This window comes from Salmo salar, chromosome 12 (genome assembly GCF_965601325.2).
Source record: "Salmo salar chromosome 12, fSalSal1, whole genome shotgun sequence".
Taxonomy (NCBI): domain Eukaryota; kingdom Metazoa; phylum Chordata; class Actinopteri; order Salmoniformes; family Salmonidae; genus Salmo; species Salmo salar.
In genome coordinates this window covers 95,449,470-95,461,504 of record NC_138302.1, presented here as the reverse complement: position 1 = coordinate 95,461,504, position 12,035 = coordinate 95,449,470, and the positions used below count along the sequence as shown (strand labels likewise).

The 12,035-nt window shown below is 43.1% G+C and overlaps 1 protein-coding gene across 2 annotated transcripts in view; it reads right to left on the bottom strand.

Annotated features, from left to right (window-relative positions):
* The window catches only part of LOC106566123 (protein phosphatase 1 regulatory inhibitor subunit 16B), a 173,632-nt gene extending 162,106 nt beyond the window's left edge, over positions 1-11,526 (bottom strand). For both annotated transcript variants that reach the window (XM_045691909.2, XM_014133975.3), the window contains exon 1: positions 11,339-11,526. The gene's annotated coding sequence lies outside the window, so the exon portion shown is untranslated. The remainder of the gene's footprint in view (positions 1-11,338) is intronic.
* Between the last annotated feature and the right edge of the window lie 509 nt (positions 11,527-12,035).

Below are 12,035 nucleotides of genomic sequence, written 5' to 3'. Positions count from 1 at the left end.
CTGTCACCTGGTTATACAGCCTACCTGCTGATCAACTGTCACCTGTTTATACAGCCTACCAGCTGATCAACTGTCACCTGGTTATACAGCCTACCAGCTGATCAACTGTCACCTGGTTATACAGCCTACCAGCTGATCAACTGTCACCTGGTTATACAGCCTACCTGCTGATCAACTGTCACCTGGTTATACAGCCTACCAGCTGATCAACTGTCACCTGGTTATACAGCCTACCAGCTGATCAACTGTCACCTGGTTATACAGCCTACCAGCTGATCAACTCTCACCTGGTTATACAGCCTACCAGCTGATCAACTGTCACCTGGTTATACATTCTACCAGCTGATCAACTGTCACCTGGTTATACAGCCTACCAGCTGATCAACTGTCACCTGGTTATACAGCCTACCAGCTGATCAACTGTCACCTGGTTATACAGCCTACCAGCTGATCAACTGTCACCTGGTTATACAGCCTACCAGCTGATCAACTGTCACCTGGTTATACAGCCTACCAGCTGATCAACTGTCACCTGGTTATACAACCTACCAGCTGATCAACTGTCACCTGGTTATACAGCCTACCAGCTGATCAACTGTCACCTGGTTATACAGTCTACCAGCTGATCAACTGTCACCTGGTTATACAGCCTACCAGCTGATCAACTGTCACCTGGTTATACAGCCTACCAGCTGATCAACTGTCACCTGGTTATACAGCCTACCAGCTGATCAACTGTCACCTGGTTATACAGCCTACCTGCTGATCAACTGTCACCTGTTTATACAGCCTACCAGCTGATCAACTGTCACCTGGTTATACAGCCTACCAGCTGATCAACTGTCACCTGGTTATACAGCCTACCAGCTGATCAACTGTCACCTGGTTATACAGCCTACCTGCTGATCAACTGTCACCTGGTTATACAGCCTACCAGCTGATCAACTGTCACCTGGTTATACAGCCTACCAGCTGATCAACTCTCACCTGGTTATACAGCCTACCAGCTGATCAACTGTCACCTGGTTATACAGCCTACCAGCTGATCAACTGTCACCTGGTTATACAGCCTACCAGCTGATCAACTGTCACCTGGTTATACAGCCTACCAGCTGATCAACTGTCACCTGGTTATACAGCCTACCTGCTGATCAACTGTCACCTGGTTATACAGCCTACCTGCTGATCAACTGTCACCAGGTTATACAGCCTACCAGCTGATCAACTGTCACCTGGTTATACAGCCTACCAGCTGATCAACTCTCCCCAGGCTATACAGCCTATCAACTCTTACCAGGCTATACAGCCTATCAACTGTCACCTGGTTATACAGCCTATCAACTCTTACCAGGCTATACAGCCTATCAACTCTTACCAGGCTATACAGCCTATCAACTCTCACCTGGTTATACAGCCTACCCGCCGATCAACTCTCACCAGGCTATACAGGCTATCAACTCTCCCCTCTCTCCACTGGGATTCTCTGCCTCAAACCCTATTACAGGGGCTGAGTCACTGGCTTACTGGTGCTCTTCCATGCGGTCCCTAGGAGGGGTGCGTCACTTGAGCAGGTTGAGTCACTGACGTGATCTTCCTGTCCGGGTTGGCGCCCCCCTCGGGTTCGTGCCATGGGGGAGATCTTTGTGGGCTATACTCGGCCTTGTCTCAGGATGGTAAGTTGGTGGTTGAAGATATCCCTCTAGTGGTGTGGGAGCTGTGCTTTGGCAAAATGGGTGGGGTTATATCCTGCCTGCTTGGTCCTGTCCGGGGGTATCGTCGGACGGGGCCACAGTGTCTCCCGACCCCTCCTGTCTCAGCCTCCAGTATTTATGTTGCAGTAGTTTATGTGTCGGGGGGCTAAGGTCAGTCTGTTATATCTGGAGTATTTCTTCTGTCTTATCCGGTGTCCTGTGTGAATTTATTAAGAATGCTCTAATTCTCTCTTTCTCTCTTTCTTTCTCTCTCTCGGAGGACCTGAGCCCTAGGACCATGCCTCAGGACTATCTGGCCTGATGACTCCTTGCTGTCCCCAGTCCACCTGACCGTGCTGCTGCTCCAGTTTCTACTGTTCTGCCTGCGGCTATGGAACCCTGACCTGTTCACCGGACGTGCTACCTGTCCCAGACCTGCTGTTTTCAACTCTCTAGAGACAGCAGGAGCGGTAGAGATACTCTGAATGATCGGCTATGAAAAGCCAACTGACATTTACTCTTGAGGTGCTGACCTGTTGCACCCTCTACAACCACTGTGATTATTATTATTTGACCCTGCTGGTCATTTATGAACATTTGAACATCTTGGCCATGTTCTGTTATAATATCCACCCTGCACAGCCAGAAGAGGACCGGCCACCCCTCATAGCCTGGTTCCTCTTTAGGTTTCTTCCTAGGTTTTGGCCTTTCTAGGGAGTTTTTCCTAGCCACCATGCTTCTACACCTCCATTGCTTGTTGTTTGGTGTTTTAGGCTGGGTTTCTGTACAGCACTTTGTAACATCAGCTGATGTAAGAAGGGCTTCATAAATACATTTGATTGATTGATTGATTGATGGTTATACAGCCTACCTGTTGATCGGGGCTCAGGCTGCACTACATTTTATTTGGATTGTTCAGGTTCACCATCAGAAATGGTTTAGGTAGTTGTGTTTTAAACAATCAGTGTATATGGTCACTTTTAGATATACAGGGTAAAGTTGATAATTTCATAACGAGGACAACAATCACCTTTTCAACCCACACTGGATTGCTTGCTGTTTGGGGTTTTAGGCTGGGTTTCTGTATAGCACTTTTTGACATCGGCTGATGTAAAAAGTGCTTTATAAATACATTTGATTGGTGGAATCAACTAATAAAAGAATGGACGACCTGACCAGAGAGGTCCAGGACCTGAAGAACAGTTTGCAGTTCTCCCAGGGTCAGTTTGACGAGTTTAAACAGGAGAACAGCAAGATGACAGCTATCTGTAAGAGGACATCAGTTCTGTGTGTGAATCCATGATAACAATGACAGAGAAATCAGATTATCTCCAGGGACAATCAAGGCGGAGCAACATGGTTGTGGACGGGATTAAAGAATCTCCACATGAGACCTGGATGGAGTCTGAGGACAGTGATGGAAATTATCTTGGAGAAAATAACTTATCTCAGCCATGAAAGCTGCTAGAGCGCGTGGGGACATTGTTTATATCTGCTAAGACAGGCTCATTGTCCACCCTCCTTCCCAGAAGCCTGGAAGGGATGAGAGAGCCAAGCCTATGGGTTCATAGCTTCAACCCCGCAGCACGCGCACATACCAATTGATTAATGGACTGCTGAATGTATATTTCTTTCTCTTGCTTTGTTTGCTCTTTTCAGTATTATGTCTATCTCTGACAATCTACCCAGGAAAGGGCTGAAAATAGCCCATATTAATATATGTAGCCTTAGAAATAAGGTTCATCAAATCAATAACTAGCTAACATCAGATAACATTCATATATTAGCCATTTCTGAGACTCACTTAGATAATTCATTTGATGATACAGCAGTAGCCACAGCCTTCCCTGTGGCTCAGTTGGTAGAGCATGGTGTTTGCAACGCCAGCATGGTGTGTGCAACGCCAGGGTTGTGGGTTCGATTCCCACGCGGGGCCAGTACAACAACAAAAAAAATGCATGAAATGAAATGTATGTATTCACTACTGTAAGTTGCTCTGGATAAGAGCGTCTGCTATATGACTAAACTGAAACTGATATAACATCTTTCTAAGAGACAGGAATGCTTATGGGGGAGGTGTTGCTGTGTATATATATATATATATATATTCAGAGCCATATCCCTGTAATAATTAGAGAAGATCTTATGTCAAGTGTTATTGAAGTGGTGTGGTTGCAGGTTCACTTGGCACATCTAAAGCCTTTTCTTATGGGGTGTTGCTATAGGCCACCAATAACAGTCAGTATCTAAATAATATGTGTGAAATGCTTGATAGTGTATGTGATGTCAGGTCTACTTTCTTGGGGACCTGAATATTGACTGGTTTTCATCAAGCTGTCCGCTCAAGAGGAAGTTTCTCACTGTAACCAGTGCCTGTAATCTGGTTCAGGTTATTAATCAACCTACCAGGGTGTTTACAAACACTACAGGAACAAGATCATCCACATGTATCGATCACATTTTTACTAATACTGTAGAACTTTGTTCTAAATCTGTATCCGTACCCATTGGATGCAGTGATCACAATATAATGTCTATATCCAGGAAAGCCAAAGATCCAAAAGCTGATCCTAAAATAGTGTATAAGAGATCATACAAAAGATTTTGCTGTGAGTCTTATGTGGATGATGTTAAAAATATTTGTTGGTCTGATGTGATTAATGAGGAGCATCCAGATGCTGCACTTGATGAATTTATGAAATTGCTTCTTCCAATTATTGATAAACATGCACCTGTTAAGAGACTGACTGTTAGAACTGTTAAGGCTCCATGGATTGATGAGGAATTGACTGGATGACTTACTGCAAATTGAGAAATGATGTGACTAAACTCAACAAAAAGAAGAAATTGTATTATGAAGCCAAGAATAATGATATAGAGAATGATGAAATTATGGGCAGAAAGACAAATTCAACTCCATCTTTCATCGAATCAGATGGCTTATTCATCACAAAACCATTCTAATGTTGCCAGTTATTTGAATGATTACTTCAAATCAAATCAAATTGTATTGGTCACATACACATGGTTAGCAGATGTTAATGCGAGTGTAAAGAAATGCTTGCGCTTCTAGTTCCGACAGTGCAGTAATATCTAACACAGTGCAGTAATATCTAATATCTTCATTGGCAAAGTGGGCAAACTTGGGCAGGAAATGCCAACAACGAACAGTGAGTCATTGTATTCGTGCATACATTTTGGGGGGGAATAAAGAAAAGCATTGCAAGTTAGAATGTTGTAAAGTTAGTGTGGGAGAGGTGTAAAGATTACTGACAAACCTCCTGGCATTGACAACTTAGATATAAAATTACTGAGGATGGTAGCTGACTCTATAGCCACTCCTATCTGTCATATCTTTAATCTGAGCCTAGAGGAAAGTCTTTGTCCACAGGCCTGGAGGGAAGCCAAAGTCATTCCGCTACCCAAGCGTGGTAAAGCGGCCTTTACTGATTCTAACAGCAGACCCATCAGCTTGCTGCCAGCTCTTAGTAAACTGTTGGAAAAAATGGTGTTTGACTAAATACAATGCTATTTCTCTGTGAACAAATTAACAACAGACTTTCAGCATGCTTATAGAGAAGGGCACTCAGGATGTACTGCACTAACACAAATGACTGATGATTCGTTGATAGAAATTGATAATAAGAAGATTGTGGGAGCTGTACTGTTAGATTTCAGTGCAGTCTTTGATATTATTGACCATAACCTGTTGTTGAAAAAACTTGTGTTATGGCTTTTCAACCTCTGCCATATCGTGGATTCAGAGCTATCTATCTAATAGAACGCAAAGGGTTTTCTTTACTGGAAGCTTCTCTAATGTCAAACATGTAAAGTGTGGTGTACCACAGGGCAGCTCTCTAGGCCCTCTACTCTTTTCTATTTTTACCAATGACCTGCCACTGGCATTAAACAAAGCATGTGTGTCCATGTATGCTGATGACTCAACCATATACGCATCAGCAACCACAGCTAATGAAGTCACTGAAACCCTTAACAAAGAGTTGCAGTCTGTTTTGGAATGGGTGGCCAATAATAAACTGGTCCTGAACATCTCTAAAACTAAGAGCATTGTATTTGGTACAAATCATTCCCTAAGTTCTAGACCTCAGCTGAATCTGGTAATGAATGGTGTGGCTGTTGAACAAGGAGACTAACTTACTTGGCGTTACCTTAGATTGTAAACTGTCATGATCAAAACATATAGATTCAATGGTTGTAAAAATGGGGAGAGGTCTGTCCGTAATAAAGAGATGCTCTGCTTTTTTGACACCACACTCCCAAAAGCAAGTTCTGTAGGCTCTAGTTTTATCTAATCTTGATTATTGTCCAGTCGTGTGGTCCAGTGCTGCAAGGAAAGACCTAGTTAAGCTGCAGCTGGCCCAGAACAGAGCGGCATGTCTTGCTCTTCATTGTAATCAGAGGGCTGATATAAATACTATGCATGCCAGTCTCTCTTGGCTAAGAGTTGAGGAGAGACTGACTGCATCACTTCTTCTTGTTATAAGAAACATGAATGTGTTGGATCCTAATAAAATACCAAATACCAAAATACTACCATACCTCGTTCAAAGACACAGAAATCTTCTGTCTTGCTCATTCATACTCTGAAAAGGCGCACATACACAATCCATGTCTCAATTGTCTCAAGGCTTAAAAATCCTTCTTTAACCTGTGTCCTCCCCTTCATCTACACTGATTGAAGTGGATTTAACAGGTGACATCAATAAGGGATCCTAGCTTTCACCTGGATTCACCTGGTCAGTCTATCATGGAAAGAGCAGGTGTTCTTAATGTTTACTACACTCAGTGTTTATACTGTATTCTAGTCATGGCTCATCGTATAAAAGCCGGTGTGAATGACCCCATGACTGTATAACTGACCAGTGCAACGGTGTGGTTTCGAGGTGCTTCCTACTGTTGCTTCACCGGGCAGCTTTATCACGTCGCTAACGTCACAAATTTGTTCCATCCCACTTGATTATATTTCGAGTTGCATAGCAGCCTACAGGAGAAACAACTTGTAGTATTGGTAGTTATCATCTCCATGTCACCGTGACGGTCTACTGCTCAAATGGGGAGAATTTGCGCTGCAAGCCGGCAACAACAACACGTGCAGTGTGTCCTTCGCTCCCACTATCCGGGGAGTGCTGTCCTGCAGTAAGGACAGGGAAGTAGCTAGATAGTGAAGCTAATATCAGACCAGTAAGGAGAGGGAAGTAGCTAGATAGTGTAGCTAATATCAGACCAGTAAGGACAGGGGAGTAGCTAGATAGTGTAGCTAATATCAGACCAGTAAGGAGAGGGGAGTAGCTAGATAGTGTAGCTAATATCAGACCAGTAAGGAGAGGGGAGTAGCTAGATAGTGTAGCTAATATCAGACCAGTAAGGAGAAGTAGCTAGATAGTGTAGCTAGTATCAGACCAGTAAGGAGAGGGAAGTAGCTAGATAGTGTAGCTAATATCAGACCAGTAAGGAGAGGGGAGTAGCTAGATAGTGTAGCTAATATCAGGCCAGTAAGGAGAGGGAAGTAGCTAGATAATGTAGCTAATATCAGACCAGTAAGGAGAGGGAAGTAGCTAGATAGTGTAGCTAATATCAGGCCAGTAAGGAGAGGGAAGTAGCTAGATAGTGAAGCTAATATCAGACCAGTAAGGACAGGGAAGTAGCTAGATAGTGAAGCTAATATCAGACCAGTAAGGACAGGGAAGTAGCTAGATAATGTAGCTAATATCAGACCAGTAAGGACAGGGGAGTAGCTAGATAGTGAAGCTAATATCAGACCAGTAAGGACAGGGAAGTAGCTAGATAGTGAAGCTAATATCAGACCAGTAAGGACAGGGAAGTAGCTAGATAATGTAGCTAATATCAGACCAAAAGTACTCGTTACATTTTGAATGCTTAGCAGGACAGGAAAATTGTCCAATACAGTTATCAAGAGAACATCCCTGGTCATCTACTGCCTTTGATCTGGCGGACTCACTAAACACACCTACTTCGTTTGTGAATCTGAGTGCTGGAGTGTGCCCATGGCTATCCGTTAATAAAAAAAAAAAGAAAATCATGCCGTCTGGTTTGCTTAATAAGGAATTTGAAATGATTTATAGCATTTACTTTTACTTTTGATACTTCAGTACATTTAAAACCAGATAGTTTCAGACTTTTACTCAAGTAGAATTTAACTGGGTGACTTTCACTTTTACTTGAGTCATTTTCTATTAAGGTATCTTTACTTTTACTCAAGTATGACAATTGGGTACTTTTTCCACCACTGCGAATCGTATCGCACCGAATCGCATTGACTCGTTCCTCTAATCAAACCGAATCGCACCGAATCGCATTGACTCGTTCCTCTAATCAAACCGAATCGCATTGACTCGTTCCTCTAATCAAACCGAATCGCACCGAATCGCATTGACTCGTTCCTCTAATCAAACCGAATCGCATTGACTCGTTCCTCTAATCAAACCGAATCGCACCGAGTCGTTTCTAACTAAAATGTATCCTTCCTGTATTGTATCGGAGCCCATTGGGGAGGCAGGTAGCCTAGTGGTTAGAGCGTTGGACTAGTAACCGAAAGGTTGCAAAATCCCCGAGCTGTCAAGGTAAAAATCAGTCGTTCTGCCCCTGAACAAGGCAGTTAACCTACTGTTCCTAGGCTGTCATTGTAAATAAGAATTTGTTCGTAACTGACTTGCCTAGTTAAATAAAGGTAAAATAAAATATAGATACGCATCGATCTGTTGAAAGGGAAAGATGCGCATCCCTATGTTGTACATGTTATTATCAGTCGTCATTACTATCTCATTACAAGATGCCTCCGTAATGGTAGAAACAAATGCATGCTGCGGTCTATGGAAATGAAGGCTGATACTATCCTTCTGCTTTGGGTATGTGCTGCAGTGTGCTGCAGTGTGCTGCAGTGTGTTGCAGTGTGCTGCAGTGTGCTGCAGTGTGTTGCAGTGTGTTGCAGTGTGCTGCAGTGCGTTGCAGTGTTAGGGCTGGCACAATTACAGTATAACCAACTGTTATGGATGGAGACCGCCAAGGAAATAAAATAACTGTCATAACCTAAAAAAAAGATTTAAGACGGCGGGCATTTGTGCAGTTGAGTCTGTTCCTGCGGTAACATGGACTCTTAACAACGCGATGAAACTTTGTTGGTCCTTGCTGAAATGTAGAATGCTCATTCAAATGATGTCAACTGGATGTGGCTCATGCAATAGAATGTATTTGTTGAAATGTCAGTTGAGTTGAATCAGCATTGACTTGAATGGGGACGCCAGTTCTATTCATTCTAGTTCTATGGCGGCACATGCACTCAGGAGCAAATCTCTGGTGATTCGAGCGGTTATGACGCTGACCGCGGTCATCTGGCTGGCCGATTACCGCCATCCAAAATTACATGATCGTCACAGCCCTAGTGTGTGTGTTTTCTCTCTCTGTAGTTTGTTTTATACCCTAACTATTGCATGATTATTCCAACACCCTAATTTTGAGATTTCTCTTCTCATGAAATATTGAAACCTTAGAAGCCCGGGAGGCTCACTAAAGATGAAGAAAATACTTGTTTTTTTAATTCAGCTTGTAGACTAGTAGAATATTTAATCCATGATGATTGTCATCAAAGCAGTTCCACTTCAACATGAATTGCAGCCTGTTTATGTTACCGCAGCAGAAAGCTTATTTCCCTGCTGCTATGTATGACAAGCACACACACACACACACAGAGAGAAAGCAGTGCTTACACACACACACACACATACGCCCGTCGGCCTGCTGACCAAACCCAGTGCGTTTCTCTGTTCTGTGTTTCTATTCAAATTGAAATATGTTGGTTGATCATGACCCGTGCTTAGTAAAATGTCCTCTCCCCTCTAAGTCTTGCCTAGACCTGTTGACTTACCCATGGCCATGCAGTACTAATACTAAACCACAGTTATCTGATTACAACAAGCATTTAAGCGGCCAGTGCTGTCGGTTAATCTGGTGGCTTACTGGCCGGTGCATCGGGCACATCTTCCTATGTGACCTAGCTTGGGTCCTGCAGAGAGCAGATGACGTCTGGCACCCTTTTCCCCTATATAGTGCACTACTTTTGAAACAAAAAACATTGTGCACTATAGGGTTCCATGGACCATGGTCATTAAGTAGTGCACTATGTAGGGAATAGGGTGCCATTTGGGTAGACATCATCATGGTTCCCCCTGCTGCTCTGAGCTGCAGGAACCCCTAATCTGACCTCATACTGGGAGAGAGTGTGTGTGTGTGTGTGTGTGTGTCTAAAGAAAGTGTGCATATAAGTGCATGTATTACTGTGAGTTTGTGTGTGTTCATACGTGTGTGTGTTCATACGTGTGTGTGTGTGTGTGTGTGTGTGTGTGTGTGTGTGTGTGTGTGTGTGTGTGTGTGTGTGTGTGTGTGTGTGTGTGTGTGTGTGTGTGTGTGTGTGTGTGTGTGTGTGTGTGTGAGCAGTGGGCACAGTGTATTGCGTCTGATGGCCCATCCCTAACCATAGCTGACAGCCAGTGCAGATGCTGAGAGGAACAGCCAGAGCACCCGCTCCAGACATCCCCACACATCAAACATTTAAAAGGGCTACCCTTCCCAGCCAAAGGGCTGAACAGTACCAAAAGCACACTTTACATTTTACACAGAAAGGAGATATGACCAATTTGCCAGGCATAGACCTATGATTTGTTTTGGTTTTTTGAACTAGGAATAAAGAATCAGACCCTAAAGAACGTTTGATTTGGAAGAACAAGACAAGGAAAACGCATACACAGTCAGTGTAAGCAAAACCAACCAAGCTCCAACAATTTACATTACCAGTAATGTTGTAATTACTCCAGTCTAGCAGGCTACCAATATTACTCTGTAGTCAAATGAATTGCATTGAAGGAGTGTTTTGTTATTAGCATACACAAGTGGAATAAAGGCACAATCTATTAGGACAACAACACTATTCTACATTGACCAATTAAATACTATTTTATAAATTTATAATGGTGTAAATATTTTAAAAACTACAGTAACCTCTATCTACAGTATATCTATTTAGGCTATTGTATTTTGGTCTACTTTAACGAATAGAATAACCTGAACCTTTAGGCCCCTGGCAGTCTTTCCCCATCGCACGTGTGGGACTGACTTCTGCAACTAGTAAGGAGGGAGGAAACAACATGTCTCAAATGGAAATTGTCAATCATCCTTCCTCGTTACTAACTTCTGAAGCGTGCACTGACTGATGCCTCTGCAAATCCCAAGTGGCCAGACAACAACATACAAGTGGGATTGAAACATTGTTGGCGATCTAGCACAGAAATCTGTGATATGTTTCTCTCCTGGAATCGGAGCACACGTCTTGATGATTAGGCTATTTGTTACATTTGTGGCGCCAGCAACGGCAGTGAATAATTGGTTACCGGTAATGAACGGTATTGTAACGGTAAAATTCGGGCTAACTGCTCAAACAACGAGATAGAGACATTTCTTCTAAAACGAGGTAGAGGCACCCCTCCCAATGCCGCTGTCTTCTGCTCCACTGCTCAGAAAATACCTCCTCTCTTTCACATTTCATTTGAATCAATCGAACAGAAGACCACCAAAGCTGATCGCATCTGTAAAAAATATATATATATTGTACTCACCGTTTGTAGGTTATCAATAGACTAACTTGTTCCCATTTCACTCACTGGGATGAGTGGAACTCTTGAAGACGAACATGTCTTGAAGCCTAGAGCAGGGATCTTGTCCTGTGGCTAACTAGTAGCGCTGTAGCTGTACAGGAGACAGGAGGGCAGGCTAGAAACGCTAGAGCAGCTGTGTCGCCCGCTGCAGATCGTTACAAAACGCCCCTCGACTACAAGTCACACCGCGAGGGTGGGGCTGGCTTGGAGGAGGGAGCAGGACACTGGGGTCCAAAACATCAAGTGTAGAGAGATAAGTTTTTGTCTACTTTAGAAACATTTCAAAATGTTTGACTTGGAACCATTCTGATGATAGCTTACTGATGTTCTACTATGAGGAAGTGTTGATTAGTTATGCCACAGCCATATCTGCACATATATGCCTAGACCTATAGGGTTGTTAAAATTGGGTTTTCATTGACACGCATCATTTGAATGGTTGGGCAGTATCATTCATTTCCAATACAATGACTTCAACTTCTATGTCTTGAGTTGAAAAACCCCCAAAGATACCTAACATTCAGTCTAAGCACCATAACTGCACTGACTAAATCCCAATTTCTATCAATTATTGTGAAGAAAGGTAAGGGACACATTAGAAGTGTTTCATTGAAAATGCACAGAATTTATACATTTATGCAGGCCTACATTCCTTCTA